Here is a 15404-nt window from a genome sequence, read left to right on the forward strand (position 1 = left end):
AACTCTTTAAATGTTTGGTAGGATTCACCCGTGAAGCCATCTGGCCCTGGACTTTTGTCTGTTGGGAGTTTTTTGATTATTAATTCAATTCCTTTGCTGGTTATTGGTCTGTTCGAGTTTTCTATTTCTTCCTGTTTCACTTTTGGTAGTTTATATGTTTCTAGGAATTTATCCATTTCTTCCAGGTTGTCTAATTTGTTCACATATAGTTTTTCATCATATTCTCTTACAATTTTATCTCTTTGGTTTTGGTTGTTTGTGTTTCTATGGTTTCAGTTCTCTGTTCTCTTTTATTTCGGATTTTATTTGAGTCTTTTTCTTTCTTTTCTTTCTTTCTTTCTTTCTTTCTTTCTTTCTTTCTTTCTTTCTTTCTTTCTTTCTTTCTGTTTTTATGAGTTTAGGTAGAGGTTTATCAACTTTATTATTTTTTATTTAAAGAGCCAGCTTCTGGTTCATTGATCTGGTCTATTGTTTGGATTTATTTTTAGTTTCTTTATCATTTATTTCTGCTCTAATCTTTACTATATCCTTCCTTGTGTTGGCTTTAGTCTTCATTTTTTTTTTTTTTTTTTTTTTTTTTTTTTTATAGTTTCTTTAGTTGTAAGGTTAGGTTGTTTATTTGAGATTTTTCTTGTCTCTTAAGGTAGGCCTGTGTTGCTATATACTTCCCTCTTAGGACTACTTGTTTTATCCTTTTTCTCTCCTTTGATTTTTCTTCTATAGAAAATATGTTTTATTCCAAATTTCTTTCTATTAAAGAGCTGTAGACATTAAAGATGACTAATTTTTTTGCCAGAGAGGGTCTACCTTTTTTCTTTAAGCAGATTAAGTGAGGATGGGCTGGTTACTTTAATCCAATCAGGTAATGACCTCTGGTCATCCCTTTTCCAGTGGCATGTCTGTTTTGGAATTTGAACTGAGACTGTGAGGGTCTTTTCCTCTTAAGCACTGATGACTGCAGGTAATTCTGCTCTGTTCACAGGTTTTCAGGTTAAGAGTTTAGCCAGTTACCCCACACAGGCTTCAGAATTCAAGAAATTGCTTGATGAAGAAACATGCTATTTGCCACCCTTCAGTCTCCACCCCTTTGCCCCCCATTTTCCACAAACCACTAAAGCTCTGCTGCTTTCTATGACCCCCAGAAGCAGTCTTCTCCCAGGGGCCAAGGCTGAACTCCCAGTTTCTAGCCATGTCCAGCATTGGTAACTGCCCCCTCACAAAACATAGCTACCAAATACTGAACATACAAAGATGATTAAGATCTATTTTCTTCCTACACAACAGAGCTTCCTAACCTTTTCCAAACCATGACACATATGGAAAATAATATTTTTTAAACGTCAAACTATAGTAAATAGAGGAGGATGTTAATAGCTAGAAATTTCTGGCCCAGAGCTCTTGCCAGTATAGGTCTTGGCCAGATCACTCCACTTTACAAGTTGAGATCAATACTTTCACATTTGCAACCTATGTGTGGCACTGGTTGAGACCCTTTGCCTTAATAAATTCATTCATCTTTTCTGGTCTTTCTCTTATGAAAGACTCTGTGAATACTTTCTCACACCCCTTGTCAGAGAACTAGTACTAACTCTAGATGCCTTTTGGATCTGGGATGATATGTAGGTGTGCCAGAATCCCTGTACCCTTCCTCATTCTGTGTCTCTATTCCATGGCTCATCTAGACTACTTATAGCCTTTAATTGGAAATATAAACTAGCAACTTATTCGCCTGTTTGCCACCTGTTTCCCTTCTGTTCTTTCTCTGTATTACAGATTTTCCTCATCCAGAAGAACACAGAATTTCCATTGTAAGGAGTGCAGTATAGTTGGTTTTGTAATAGCTGAGATAAAGTTATTATTTGCAATGGGAAAATGACTGAAATAAAATGACATGTATGGTTGAGTTTATGTTTATTTGTTATTTTATTAACTCTTTAAATTCTGAGTCTTTGGATAGCTTAGTATTTTACAGTTGATAAATAAAGATCCTCTGCAGTTCTTAGAAAATCTTTTGGTTTATAAAAATGTAAACTTAGGTCTACTTCACAAACAAATGTTTTATTTAATTTATAAATAGTTGAACCAGGAATATGTTGAGAATTTACTGTGATACTTAGCTGAGGAATGATGCCTTATTAGAATGTATTCCCACATTAAAGTTTGATTGGTTCAATGTGATGTCCTTTTATGGTATGGTAAATATGTAGAGAGAACAATGGCCTATGGTGATGGCATTAATTCCTGCCACAATTACATTATATGGACAATGTAATCACTGTAAATACTAAGAATACTGGAATGGTGAGGACAGCAATATTCCCTAAACTGGTTTAGAGTTATCAGGTTGCTGCTGGTGGTAGAAGCCTTATAAATGGAACATAGCAGAAAAATAATGAAACTTTATGGGCTACAGTAACTTCCCAGTCCTACAAAGTTTACAAATGAATTAGCAAACCCCAAATTGTTAAAGGCAAAGGATCCAATTACGATTCTCTGTTTAACTGCTAATAATGAGATCATTCTGTAACTATATACTTCAGTTCATGATTTTGGGATTCCTAAGTAAAAAGAGACATTTTTACTAAAATAAACAATAAAGTTAACTGGCATACGTTAGTAATTAGTAGATTAATAAGAGTATAAGGAACCAAGGTATACTGTAAGATGAGTTAAAGCACATTTAATGTTTAATGATTATTAAGGCAATGGGAGAAGGTATAAATAACCCCATTTCTCAATTAATTTAGGCATTTGTATCTATCAGTATAAGTTTTACAGTTTTCCAACTGCTTACACGTATTTCATTGTAAAATTATTTCTAAGAATTTTGGATTTTTTTTGTATAGATCAAGAATTGTTACCTTCTTATTAGTGATTAATAGTATATATGAAAAGTATCATTTTTATCTTCTAGTTATATTGCTAATTAATTCTGTTAGTATTCCAAACGATACTCTTGCCTTTTTAAATAGGCAGTGTAAGATTGTAATTAACAATATTAATAGCTAACACTGTACTTTTATTGAGTATAATTTGTGTTTAAAATGTCTTTTTACAAATGACTTATTCATATCAGGATCCAAACAGAATTGACACACTGCATTTGGTAGACATGTCTCTTGAATATCTAATAGTTCCCCTTTCATGATATTTATTTACAGAATAAATTGGATCATTTGCCCCACAGTTTCTTATAGTCTATTTGGCTGATTACATCCTGATGGCATTATTTAATATGTTTCTGCATCTTCTATATTTTCTGTAAACCAGTAGTTAAGTCTAAAATCTTGACTGAATTCAGTTTTAAATCTTTTTGGCAAGAATACGTCCTAGGTGGATACTGTATACTCTTTCAATTGCATCACATTAAGAGTAATGTAATGTCTGGTTTTCCTACCATTATTACCATTAAAATGGATCTGTGGATTCAAGTGATATCAAACTGATTCATTCATTAAAAAGAATTATGTCAACTTTTACCAAATGCTTTTAGGCAGCCATTGATAATCATTGCCAAGATCCATTATTTTCACTAGGGAATCTTAAAATGGTGATTTTCTAATTCTGTTATTCTTCTGCATTTATTCATTATGACTTTTCTAAATTTTGTAAATTTTCCTTATTTTGTCTGTTCTATCTGTCATATATTATTGCTGATGTATGTTAAAGTCTCCCACTGCATGCGGGTTTCTGATCATTTGTCCTCCTACCTGTATTATTTTTATTCTACAAAATTTGATGCTATTATTTGCATATTATTATCTACTCCTTTTAAAAGGAGTGATGGTCTTAGGCCATTCACTTTTTAATCTTCTGTGGGTAGTCACAAAGCTGATGTATTATAAATTATACTACTTAAATAGGCTTCATTTTCTATGCCTTTTTGTCTTGAATTATAATTGGATAGTGTAAGTATTGCTACCTTTACACACCTTTTCTTCATATTTGCCTGATAATTTGTGCCTTTTTCACTATTTTTGTTTCAATGCCTTTCATGGAGATAGGAGTTTGCTACTTTTTCTGTCCTCTCCCCTTCCCAGTCCTTAATAATTTAGTATAGGATAATTTAGTCTGATAATAAAACCACTTGTTGGTCTTATAATAGTGCACTATAAATATTACTTTAAAATAAAAACATATGTAAAATAATCATTTAAATTTATATTTTTTTATTTTTAACTTATTTTGTGGGGTTCACACCTAACCTGGGAACCCTGAAACTGGTAATTAAAGCATGTTTTGAGACCTCAAAGTTACTATGAAAAAGATGGTCTTTCTTTTTGTTAACAGGTCAACTGATATTTGATAAGGAATATGAGGTTTCTTGATTTTTAGGATAGATTTTAGAAAATACTATAACACAAAACAAAATGTTATCATTTTAGTTTTCCTGTATGATCTTAAGATGATAATTCTCGATCTAGGTCCGGTCTGTTTTGAAACTTGTTCATATCATATGTGAAGGTATTTTTTAAGTTTCAGTCAAGGCAATTCTTTTTTCATGCCTTATTTTTCAGTTTCTTAAGTGATTTTGATTCAATAAGGTTTTCAACTTAATTTTATCATTAATAACTTAATTATGGTGGTAATAGTGTTTATTTAAAAGCAGATTCCAATGGTACTAAGGAATATGATGTTAACAAGTATTGCTTCAGCTGCTTCTTACTCTGGATTCCACTCCCCAAAGTAGCCACTGCTAATAGTTGCCTATTCATAATGCTCAACCATTAAAAAAAAAAAAAAAAAAAAAAAAAAAAAAAAAAAAAAAGCCTGATTCTTTAAGTAATTTAGTCCAAGAAAGAAACAGTATCTGGTTCTTTCATAAATAACAGGAATTAATTTTAAATACTTTTAAATTTTAGTGACCCACAAAGCTAGAGATACTGAATAACATTGAAAATGTTAGTTAATGCTGAAACGGCCAAGTAAACATTTTTCTGTAATTTATTTTCCATTGTCTATTTTAAGTAAAAGCATAAGCTGCCCTTTAAAAAAAAAAAGACATTTTTTTCCATATTCTAATAGGTATAGCAAGTTTCACTATTCATGTAAAAATCAATATATAATTTTAGTGATTTCAGTTCTATTTAAAAATGAAAGTATGGTTTATCAGTGGCATTTTATGTTTTTCGTCTTAATGCAATCCTTTTAAGGCCATACATTCCAGTATCCAAGTTTTAAAGTAGTTTGTATACACCCAACATGCAAGGCCATGACTTTAATCATTTCCTCACCAGAACTTCAATTATGCCAAGCACTTTTTAATTATCCTGCATCCCACAAGTCTATTCTTAGTAAAAAGTCTGACTTGTACAGAGGCAGTATATTCCTCTGTGGCAAAATTCAACTTACCACTTTGCAACCCCACCCATGAAAAAGCCCTGTGAATTAAAAGCTACTAAATTAAGTGTGTATTTTTAACAGCTTCAATTTTCAAGTCAAGTTTGGCATAAAAGTTGAAGACATTTTTTTGAAGTACAAAAATGCTATGTTGGCATTTCATGGTGTTTTCAGAATGCAGTTCGTTTTTTGGGTTGTTTCCTTTACAAAGTTTCTTATAACATCGATTTTTTTTTTTCCTAAAGGGAATGTGTTTAATCATTTGCCCTATCGCTTTTTATTTTTATGTTATTTAAAGAAGAAAATTCTGAACAAAGAAGAACAGTGATAGAAAAAGAACTTACATGTGAGGACAGATCTATAGGGTAGGGGAAAAGGTTTGAGGCACAGTGGGTGGCAGGAGAAACACTGAGCTGAGTGGAGCTGGGTTTGGCATTTCATGCACAGATTAAAACCTGTAATGCAAACCCTGAAATTAAGAGAAAGTAAACTACATAAAATTATTGTATTGGTTTACTCTTTTTGCTTCCTAGTAATGGAAAATCTGTTTTGTTCAATGAATGCAAATACGATACAAAGTCATTCTAGGAAATGCTTGTATAAGGTTAATGCTTATAAGAGATGCTAAATACCTAATACTATATATTAACTCAAGAAACAGTTCATAAGAACCTCTTACATGTAAAGCCCTATACTTTTTTTAGGTTATAATGTAGCTCCAATATTTACTGCCTCATGATCTACCTTAGGTAAACACACTGTTCAAAATCTGAACTTAGGAAATGTGGGCTCAATCAACACAGTTTTCCTTGTTTTTCCTTGCCTTCATCTACACTAGAGACTGGACTATCTAAAAACCCAATTCCCCATTTTGCTTTGCAGCTAAAAGTTGCATGCTGAGATTCTGACCAATGAGGCGTAAAGGGAAGGTCACTGGTGCCACATGGTGTCTTTCTGCCAGGGAATCTGCTAGAGCTGTTGTCATCACTAAGAGTGCTACAGCTCAATGCCAGGAGGAGCCTGGTTGTTGACCCAGGTCAATGGCATCCTTGACCACCATACTAGGTATGGACTCCCTACTCTGGGACTTCTTGTGGCATGAAATAAACCTCTTCTTGTTTTAATCACCTTTTTGCTGGGGTTCCTTTTACTCTTAGTTGCATGCATTACTAACTGGCTCAGTGAAAAAATTAGTTTGGCAATAAGCATGACAGTGGCCTTCCCGTTCCAGATTGTGCTAGCCAGTCTCCAAGGTGGTCTACAACAACTCCCATCTCCTTCACACCCTCATGTAGTCCCCTCCCACAATCTCCGAGTGTTGGTTTAGGATAGGCTTCTAATAGGATATGGCTTCTAAAGCCCTGTGACACTGTAAAAATTAAATTAAAAATTTAACAGTATCTCTAAAATGACTTATACTTTCTTTTTATGGAATGTCACATCTTTCTTTTTGTATGACCTATTTTCTGGTCGATTATAATATATATCCTTTAGTAGAATGAGAAAATTTAAATCATTTTCAAAATTGATTTCTGGGAAAACCACTTATATAATACTATACACCAGGCTCTTTCCTGTGTTCTTTAACTTCATTTACTGGCTTTTTTCTTCAAGTGACTTTTTGAGAGGTTATTTCAACCACTTGGCATTTGGAGAAATTGAGGCAGAGAGGTTAAAAATCCTGCCCAAGGCCACACACGTAGGAGGTAGAAGACCTGGGATTTGAGCCCAATGAAGCTGGTTCCAGCATTTGTAGTCCTCTCACCACATAAAAATCACCTGCGGTTCTAGTAACCAAAGAAAACTGGCCTTCCTTCTATAGATATGTATCTACATTTGCAGTGTGTAAGTTATTTACTTTATTTAGCATAACAAGTCAGTTCCTACTGGCATTCACAGTTCCTTAAGTATCATTGTTCCTCAGAGTTTTCAGCATATATAAAAATGCTGAATGTTACCTGCTTTCCGCTGGTGAAGCCAGCTCTATCAGTCAGTGTCCACCCAGAGCGAACATACTACAGAAAAGTAGTTACGAGTATGTCCAAGGAAATGAAGGACCAAAAAAGGGAAGGCGTGTTCACCTAAAGATTGGCTGGAGGCTGGAGGCTGGAGGCTGCTACCATGCCCAAGACAGGAGCAGCAGAAAGGCAGATGTTGTTGCCTAGACCTCAGGAGCCACTGTGCTCCTGACACTGCTGGAACCTAACTGCAGCTGACTTACAGGAAGCGGGGAGTTCTGCAGCACTGGAAATGAAGCTAGGCAGACTTTATTACATCCCACGATTCAGCAACCTTTTGTGAAGCATTCTATTACACTGTGGAAGTCATCAGGGTTATGTTTCAATCACAATGCCTGAGAGGCTAAGTTTAAAACAACCACATTGACAATCCTACACTTCCTTGGCTATGTTCTTAATATAGAACCTCTTCTAAGGTTCTTGGCTTGACTGGAAAGAAAACGATAATTAAAATAAATTTAAAAAAAAATCCTACTGATGTTACACAAGTCCAGGAATCCTGCTGTCCAAACCATGTTGCCGGTCAAGGGGCTCAAGGTTGCCTGGTGCCCTGCCGTGTTTGTCGGAGCTACCTCCAACAGGAAGTCCTCCTCATTCCCAGTCTCTGCCAGTGTCTCCCATCGGCGATTCTCTCTGAGATACAGCTGGAAAGAGAGTATGGAAGAGACTGGAGTATGCAGACTTCCAGTTCCCTGCAATGGAAGAAAAACTTAGGATAGAAACGGAGCTGAGGGCTAGTGGCCAAGGAGCAGACTGGTCTTAAAAATGTTGACCTCCTGGGGCGCCTGAGTGGCTCAGTTGGTTAAGCATCTGGATCGATTTTGGCTCAGGTCATGATCTCATGATTTGTGAGACTAGGGACCCATGATTGAGACCCACATTGGGCTCTGAGCTGACAGCAAGGAGCCTGCTTGGGATTCTCTCTCTCTGCCCCTCCCCTTCTCTCTCTCTCTTGCAGAATACATAAACATTAAAAAAAGCAAACAAACATTGACTTCCCCTTGACATGTTTTCCTTCCTTTAACATGCTTTGCCATGTTAAATATTCCACAATTAATGGCCGTATCATATTCTCTATTATTAACACTCTGATTAAGATTATTTGCTGCCTTTCTTAGTGTTAATTTTCCTCATTTTCTTTGAAATTTTAGTTGTATGACTTATTTTATGTGGGAGTTTACATCTTCCTCTTCTCCAAGCCTCCCCAGTCTATCAGTTTTTTGGTTGCCTCTACCACCTCTAGCCCAAGGCATGATCTTAGTCGGTAGTTCTGGCTTCTGTCCCTTGGTGATTGGAGATATCAGAGAGATCCAGTCATTAAGCTGGCGAAGAGTAACACTGTGCTGGCTTCCAGCTTTAGTAAGGACACCTGACTCTGTCATTCCACAGAAGTCCAACTCTGGGCTGCCTGAGGCCTCAGCTCCTGCTTATTGCTGCAGATTATCTATTGCCCTACTTTTGAATATGTCCATGACTTTTCTTTACATAAAAACATCTATCATTGGTATGTTTATAGTAGTGGGAGGAATGTAAAGCATGAATACTTAGTGTCATAGTAATGACTAATCTGTCTTAATACATTTAGTTGATTTGCTTTGGTTTCTTTAGGTAAATGATCATATTACCCAACAATAACAAGAACTGGAACCACCATTTAATCAGTACTTAATACATGGTGGGTACACTCTGCTGTGTGCTTCAACTACATGTTAGGACTTGGAAATGGGCAAGATTCCTGCTGTCTTTTCCAGGGGTAGCTGTCAGATTGTGAAAACAAATTGCAATGCAAATAATTCTGTTCACATCAATGCAAATGAATTTTGACTGGTAGATTGTAGATCTTTGTAAGTAAAATTCTCATTGAACAGGTCTTGCCATCATATCTGTTCCTTCAGTAATTGAAGAGTTGAATAAAATCTTTGGTACATGTCTGTTTTATATTTGTGTAAGAGTTGTGATCTTACTTTTTTGAAAATTCAACTTTAGCAGACATGATATCTTCTAATCTTCAAAACCTGAGAAATAGCTGTTATTCATATTTAGTAGATGAAAAAACTGAGGCAGATCACATGGTTTACCTGCTCAATGTCAAATTAACTAGTAAGTGGCCAAGCTATCTTCAAGATCTCTGCTCTTATAGTTTATTGTTTGCCTTGGAAAAACTCCATTTGCTCAGAATGTTTTTTGTTTTTTTTTTCAAAAATATATTGGGTGGGAGGGAGGGGAAGGTGGGTGATGTGCAATGAGGAGGGCACCTGTTGGGATGAGCACTGGGTGTTGTATGGAAACCAATTTGACAATAAATTTCATATTAAAAAATATGTTAGCATCATCAAAACAATAACTAATATTTATTAAGTGTTTACTATGTGTTATGCATGAAACTGTTTATATGGTTTAACTCATTTAATAGATGAGAAAACTGAGCTTAAAGAGGCTCAATAGAGGCGCCTGGGTGGCTCAGTCGGTTAAGCGGCGGACTTCGGCTCAGGTCACAATCTCGCGGTCCGTGAGTTCCAGCCCCGCGTTGGGCTCTGTGCTGACAGCTCAGAGCCTGGAGCCTGCTTCAGATTCTGTGTCTCCCTCTCTCTCTGCCCCTCCCCCGTTCATGCTCTGTCTCTCTCTGTCTCAAAAATAAATAAAAGTTAAAAAAAATTTTTTTTAAAGAGGCTCAATAACTTGATCAAGGTTTTCCATGCTATTTCTAGTTTTTTCCGTCTTCTAATGCAGTAGTTTTCAGCATTAGTTGCATGTAAGAATTACCTACAGAGCTCTTAAAAATCAGTTTATCAGAATTTCTTAAAGGATTCCTAGCTGATTCTAATATATAGAATCATTATATAACACCTTGCTTCCCTAACTAGCTGATACTTAAGAGATTTATACAAACCTGCAGTGCCCGTTTTTGGTTTTTTTTTCCTGATACAGCTTGGAAAAGGAATAATGGGGCTGAGATCTATGTTATTCTGAAGCTTGAGTGTCTAGGAGTGGCCAGAGTTTAAATAGAAGCATTTGGAAAATTTCAGGTCAGCCCGAAGTCAAATCATGACAGGAGCATAGCACATTGAGAAACCATCTCACTGGTAAGTAAATGATTTTTACATTGACTCCCCAAATCAATAAGATCAGCCTTGTAGTACCAACCAATAATACTTATAAACGTCAGCATTTTTTAAGGAAATGTTCTCTGTGATTTAGAAAATTATTTGGATGCCCTATTCGTATTTTCTAATTTTTTTTTTAAACATTTTTATTTATTTTTGAGACAGGTAGAGACAGAGCATGAACAGGGGAGAGTCAGAGAGAGGGAGACACAGAATCCGAAGCAGGCTCCAGGCTCTGAGCCGTCAGCACAGAGCCCGACGTGGGGCTCGAACTCACGAACTGTGAGATCATGACCTGAGCCGAAGTCGGCCGCTTAACCGACTGAGCCACCCAGGCGCCCCCCATTCGTATTTTCTACAAACTTCCTCATCCCCCTTGACCACAGAGGCAGACAGGGTGGCTTAAAAGCCATTAGCAATCTTTCATTCTTGCCTTTTTCTGCATAATGGCTTGAAAGCTAGGATACTCAACTTTCTAAGAGACTACCCACTGGAGGTGACCATGTGACCGAATTCTAGCTGGTAGTATGTAAGTCATTGTATGAAACTTTGAAACTGCTCTTTTAAAGGGATAAATTAAGGTCCCCTGACCCTGATGGGAGATGAGGCATGAGGCAGTATAGCAGCCATCTCACGACCATGTGGAGAAAAGCCACATGCCAGGCATGGGGGAGCAGAAAGATAGGACTGACCCTGGTTTGTCAATGATCTGGAGCTGCAGTCCTTGACAGCCTCACATAAGACACTTTATTACCTAAAAGAGTTAGCTCTCTTAATTACTCAAGCCATTTCAGGTGTTGTGCTTACAGCTAAAGTTAGTGTCCTAACTAATAATTGCCAAAACATGGATGTAATAACGCATTGTTTGGTCATTTTATTTGAAAAACCATAGGCAACCAAAAGTGTATGAAAGCAAAGTAATGTTCAGTCAGTTGAATTAAATCCAGTAGGGAATCTACACATGATCTCCTAAGTCAGATGTTTCTTTTTTGGTTTTTTAAATCAGCCATGTATGGTGATGTCTCCATACCCTAGTTTTCATTCTTATCTCAAATTAACTGGTAAGTTGTAACTAAAAATATATAATGTTACATTTATTAAACAAGGCGGCAATTAGAGGTGGTTCTAATACCTTAGCAGCCTAGTGTAGACAAAGTAAAACGAAAGCCTTTAAATGCCTCCCGGGTTAAGAAGTCAAAACCTGAAGACAACCAATCACAACCAACCAACTAGGCTTTTCCAAATAAAGCAAATGCTTCACCTATAGCCAGTCAGGCAATTTCCTTGCTTTCTTCTACCTCTTCACTATAAAAGTCTCGCAGGTAGCTCCTGTCAGTGGAGCACTCCTAATCACTTCCTGTTTGGTGCTACCCAATTAGAAACAATATTTGCTCAAATAAGTTCTTAAAATATTTAATATACCTCAGTTTATGTTTAACAATACCCAATACAACTAAATACAACTCCTATTTCTTTCTCTTTAATAGTAAAACATTACAAAACCTAACAGTTAGTAGTTACCAGCTTTCTTTTCTTAGATTCAATTGTAACGCAAAAATCTGGAAACAGAATCAATTTGATGTCTGATAACATAAAACTGTCAGGTAACTTAGGGCTTTACACGTCTTATCATGAGAAACATTGATCAAACTCACAATGGCATTGTTAGAAAAATGTGCCATTTTGTTGGAGCTCCTGACTGCCTTTTTTTTTTTTTTTAACTTTTCATATTCTTCCTTCGTGAGTGTTCCACTCAATCCTCAGATAGTCTGTTTGTTCATATTTCAGACTACTAATATGGTAAAGTCTCTTATTTCTTGTGACTGAAGAATAATTTAAACATTTAGATTAAATCTAGGATATTTAGTTTAAAATAGTGAGTTTTTAGATAGAAAAATACTATGATTGACCTATATGATGTTTAGACAGTATAGTACAATGTACTTAACTCTAAAATTTTTCTGTACATACAATCTTTAAAAAAAAAAAATAATTCAGAGTGCATACTCTTTCCTGCCCAACAGAGCTTACTTTTTGAGGGGAAAAAAATTGAGGGTGGGATGGGGGAGAAGGAAAGATGCATATAAATCATTCTACTATTTTTTTTTTTTTTTTAGTTTTATTGAGCTACAATTAGCAAATAGAATTGTAAGGTATTTAAAGTGTACTGCATGATTTGATATACAAATACATTGTGAAAGGAGTCCTCCTGTCTAGGTAACACATCCGTCACTTCACATATTTATCTTTTTTTGTGTGCATGAGAATATTTAAGTTCTATTCTCTTAGCACATTTCAGTTATATAATACAATGTTATCAACTGTAATCACCATTTAATATGTTAGATGCTCAGATGTTACTGATCTCACACCTGAAAGTTTGAGAAAATTTTCTTAAATAATTGTTATGTCAACAACTTCAGCCTTTTCATAGGAAGAAAGAATTTACTTCTCAAAACTGCGTAAATTGTTATGGAAAACTCATTCTGAGTAGTGCAAGTAACCCATCCTTTTCTATATGGATTGTCCTTATTCTCTTTATTAGTAATGGAGAGACACAACCATTACAGTTTTCTCAAAAGAGATGAATAAGCTGTGGGAGGTGTTTTAGAATGAACGTGTCATTTCATCAGAAGCGCTTTATAGAACACATTGCACTGATGTCTTGCACCAGTGGAATTTTCTGTCAGAATCTATGATCCCATTCGGTCTAGGTTGACGATATCAATGCTGCCTGAAAGGATTGTTCATAGGATTTCACTCCACCCAATACAGAAATGTTTTCCTTGATAATGGAGCTATGGAATTTCTTTGGTGTCATCTCATGGTGTGAGGTTTACATACATAGTAAGCCATTTGTCACAAAGTTCATTGATGAAGAGATACATTCTCATGTGTTATTTTTAATTTTTGAGTGTATATTACTGCCATTCTAAGACTTTAGGTATTCCAAGGTCTCAGGAAAATAGACACAAGGCACTTTGTTGTACTGAACACATTTTGGTCAGCAGGGAAGGAGCCAGGAGCAGTAATCTACAGAAAGAGCCTGACTTGGGAGTGTGCACACAGGACCAGGACAAGGTCCAAGAGGAGTAAGAGTCAGCCTTAATTCTAGCAAAGTTTGGACATGAGTATTCAATCAGATGAGTGGGACACAGCTGTGAAGTAGACAGAATAGAAGAAGGAGATGCTAGCTCTCCAGCTTTTTTCCATTTCCGTTATAAGCTTATATGCATCCAGCTCCTCCTTCCTTCCATCACTCCAGTCACACTGGAATTGCTGACCCTCCCCTGTCTGACCCTAAATCCTCCGCTGTGCCCTAAATCACAGCCCCTCAGTGCACATTCAGAACTGGCTCAGAAAATCATCTCTCCTTTCTTTTATGTTTTAAACTTCTCATTTTCTACAGCACTTACACATATTTAAGGTTTCTCAACCCCACATCTTGGTTCTCTTTACCACCCATTCTCCCCTTTCTAAGGCAGGGCTTCTTTAAGCAGTTCTGAATGTTTGTCTCTACTTCTGTACCTCCCATTCTCTCCTCAACCCACTAAGCCTAACTTCTGCCCCCATAGCTCCATTTTGCAGCTGTTCAAGTCACTCCAGATTCACCAGCCACCTCCTCATGCAACGTGCCGGCCAACTGATCAGCTCCTGCTTCCTGTCAGCCTCATCTCCTGCACTTGCCCCCACACTCCTGATCATCCATCCCCACCAGCCTCCTCTCCAATCTTCGAGTCCCCCAAACCCTTGCCCACTTCCAGGCTTTTGCACTTGTTCTCCCCGTAGCCCAGGATTCTCTCCCTGGCTGGGTCATTAGCATCCCTCAGGTCTTGGCTCAGATATCCATTCTCAGAGAGGCTTTCCCCAGAACACGCATGGGCTGTGACCTTGGAAACACCATTTAACCCCTCCGTGGTTCAGTTTCTCATCTATAATTGAGGAAATAACTGTACCTATCTCCTAGGATTGCTGTAAGGATTAACTGATATTATACACATGTAGTATTTAGAACAAGACTTGATATACAGCAGTAATTTAAGATTAATTATAAGTAACTGTTTACTATTATAGGTAACTTCTTCATGTTATCTCCCTCTTCTTCCCCTTTGTCGCACTTCTGAGCTATGAGTACATTATTTGTTCGCTTATTGTGTTAGCATGGTAGGATGCAAGGTCCAAAAGGACAAAAGATTCATCTGCCTTGTTGGTTTGTCTACTCTTTACAACTTGCTTGAAAGTGGAGCGTGGTAAGGCTCAATACATTTGGCACTTCAACCTCTCTCTTACCTTGTGCTGCATTTGTCATTGTCGATCATGCTATTCTTCCTGAAACCCTTTTGTGGTTTGTTTTGTTTTGTTTTTGCCTCCTTGTCTTCCTCTGCTCATACCTTTAAATTCCAGGATGTGTCTGAGAGGGTACAGGACAGAACAGGGGCATGGAAATGGGTGGATGAGATCTGGGGAGATGCTGCTGCCCCACACAATGAGCTGGGTTCACAGCTCTGGCAAGAGGAGGGAAGAATGGGTGGAGCTGCTGGGCATAACTGAAGAGGGAAACCTAAACTGAGCCGGCATGGGATGGTGTCAAGAGTGAAGGGCTTGGGCTTGCTGTTAAGGCTCTTAATTGATTCAGCATATATCAAGCACCCCTAGGTGTCCAACCGAGCTAGGTGTTAGATTTTTTAAAATATAAACGAAGATCTCAAATATATAGCTGCATAAACAAATTCTTGTAATTTACTATAGAAGTGCTTTGTAAAGGTGTGAGCAAGATACAATGTTGGTAATGAGGAGAGGGTGATCATTGCTGGGAGAGCTGCAAGATTCAAGAGGAGCAGAAATATGAAATGGGCCTTAAATTTATCACATCAACTGGGGAGAGAAATTCTAAGCTGAGGAAATGGTACATACAAAAATACAGAAAGATTTCTCATCAATA

The 15404-nt window shown here is 36.8% G+C and overlaps 1 protein-coding gene across 4 annotated transcripts in view; it reads left to right on the forward strand.

The window, feature by feature from the left end:
* The window catches only part of ODF2L (outer dense fiber of sperm tails 2 like), a 169983-nt gene that overhangs the window by 49421 nt on the left and 105158 nt on the right, over positions 1–15404 (forward strand). For all 4 annotated transcript variants that reach the window (XR_008418805.1, XR_008418804.1, XR_008418808.1 and 1 more), the window contains exon 15: positions 10287–10441. The gene's annotated coding sequence lies outside the window, so the exon portion shown is untranslated. The remainder of the gene's footprint in view (positions 1–10286; positions 10442–15404) is intronic.

Source organism: Panthera pardus, unplaced genomic scaffold, assembly GCF_024362965.1.
Source record: "Panthera pardus isolate Hobbes unplaced genomic scaffold, ASM2436296v1 HiC_scaffold_11, whole genome shotgun sequence".
In the NCBI taxonomy this organism is placed as follows: Eukaryota; Metazoa; Chordata; class Mammalia; order Carnivora; family Felidae; genus Panthera; species Panthera pardus.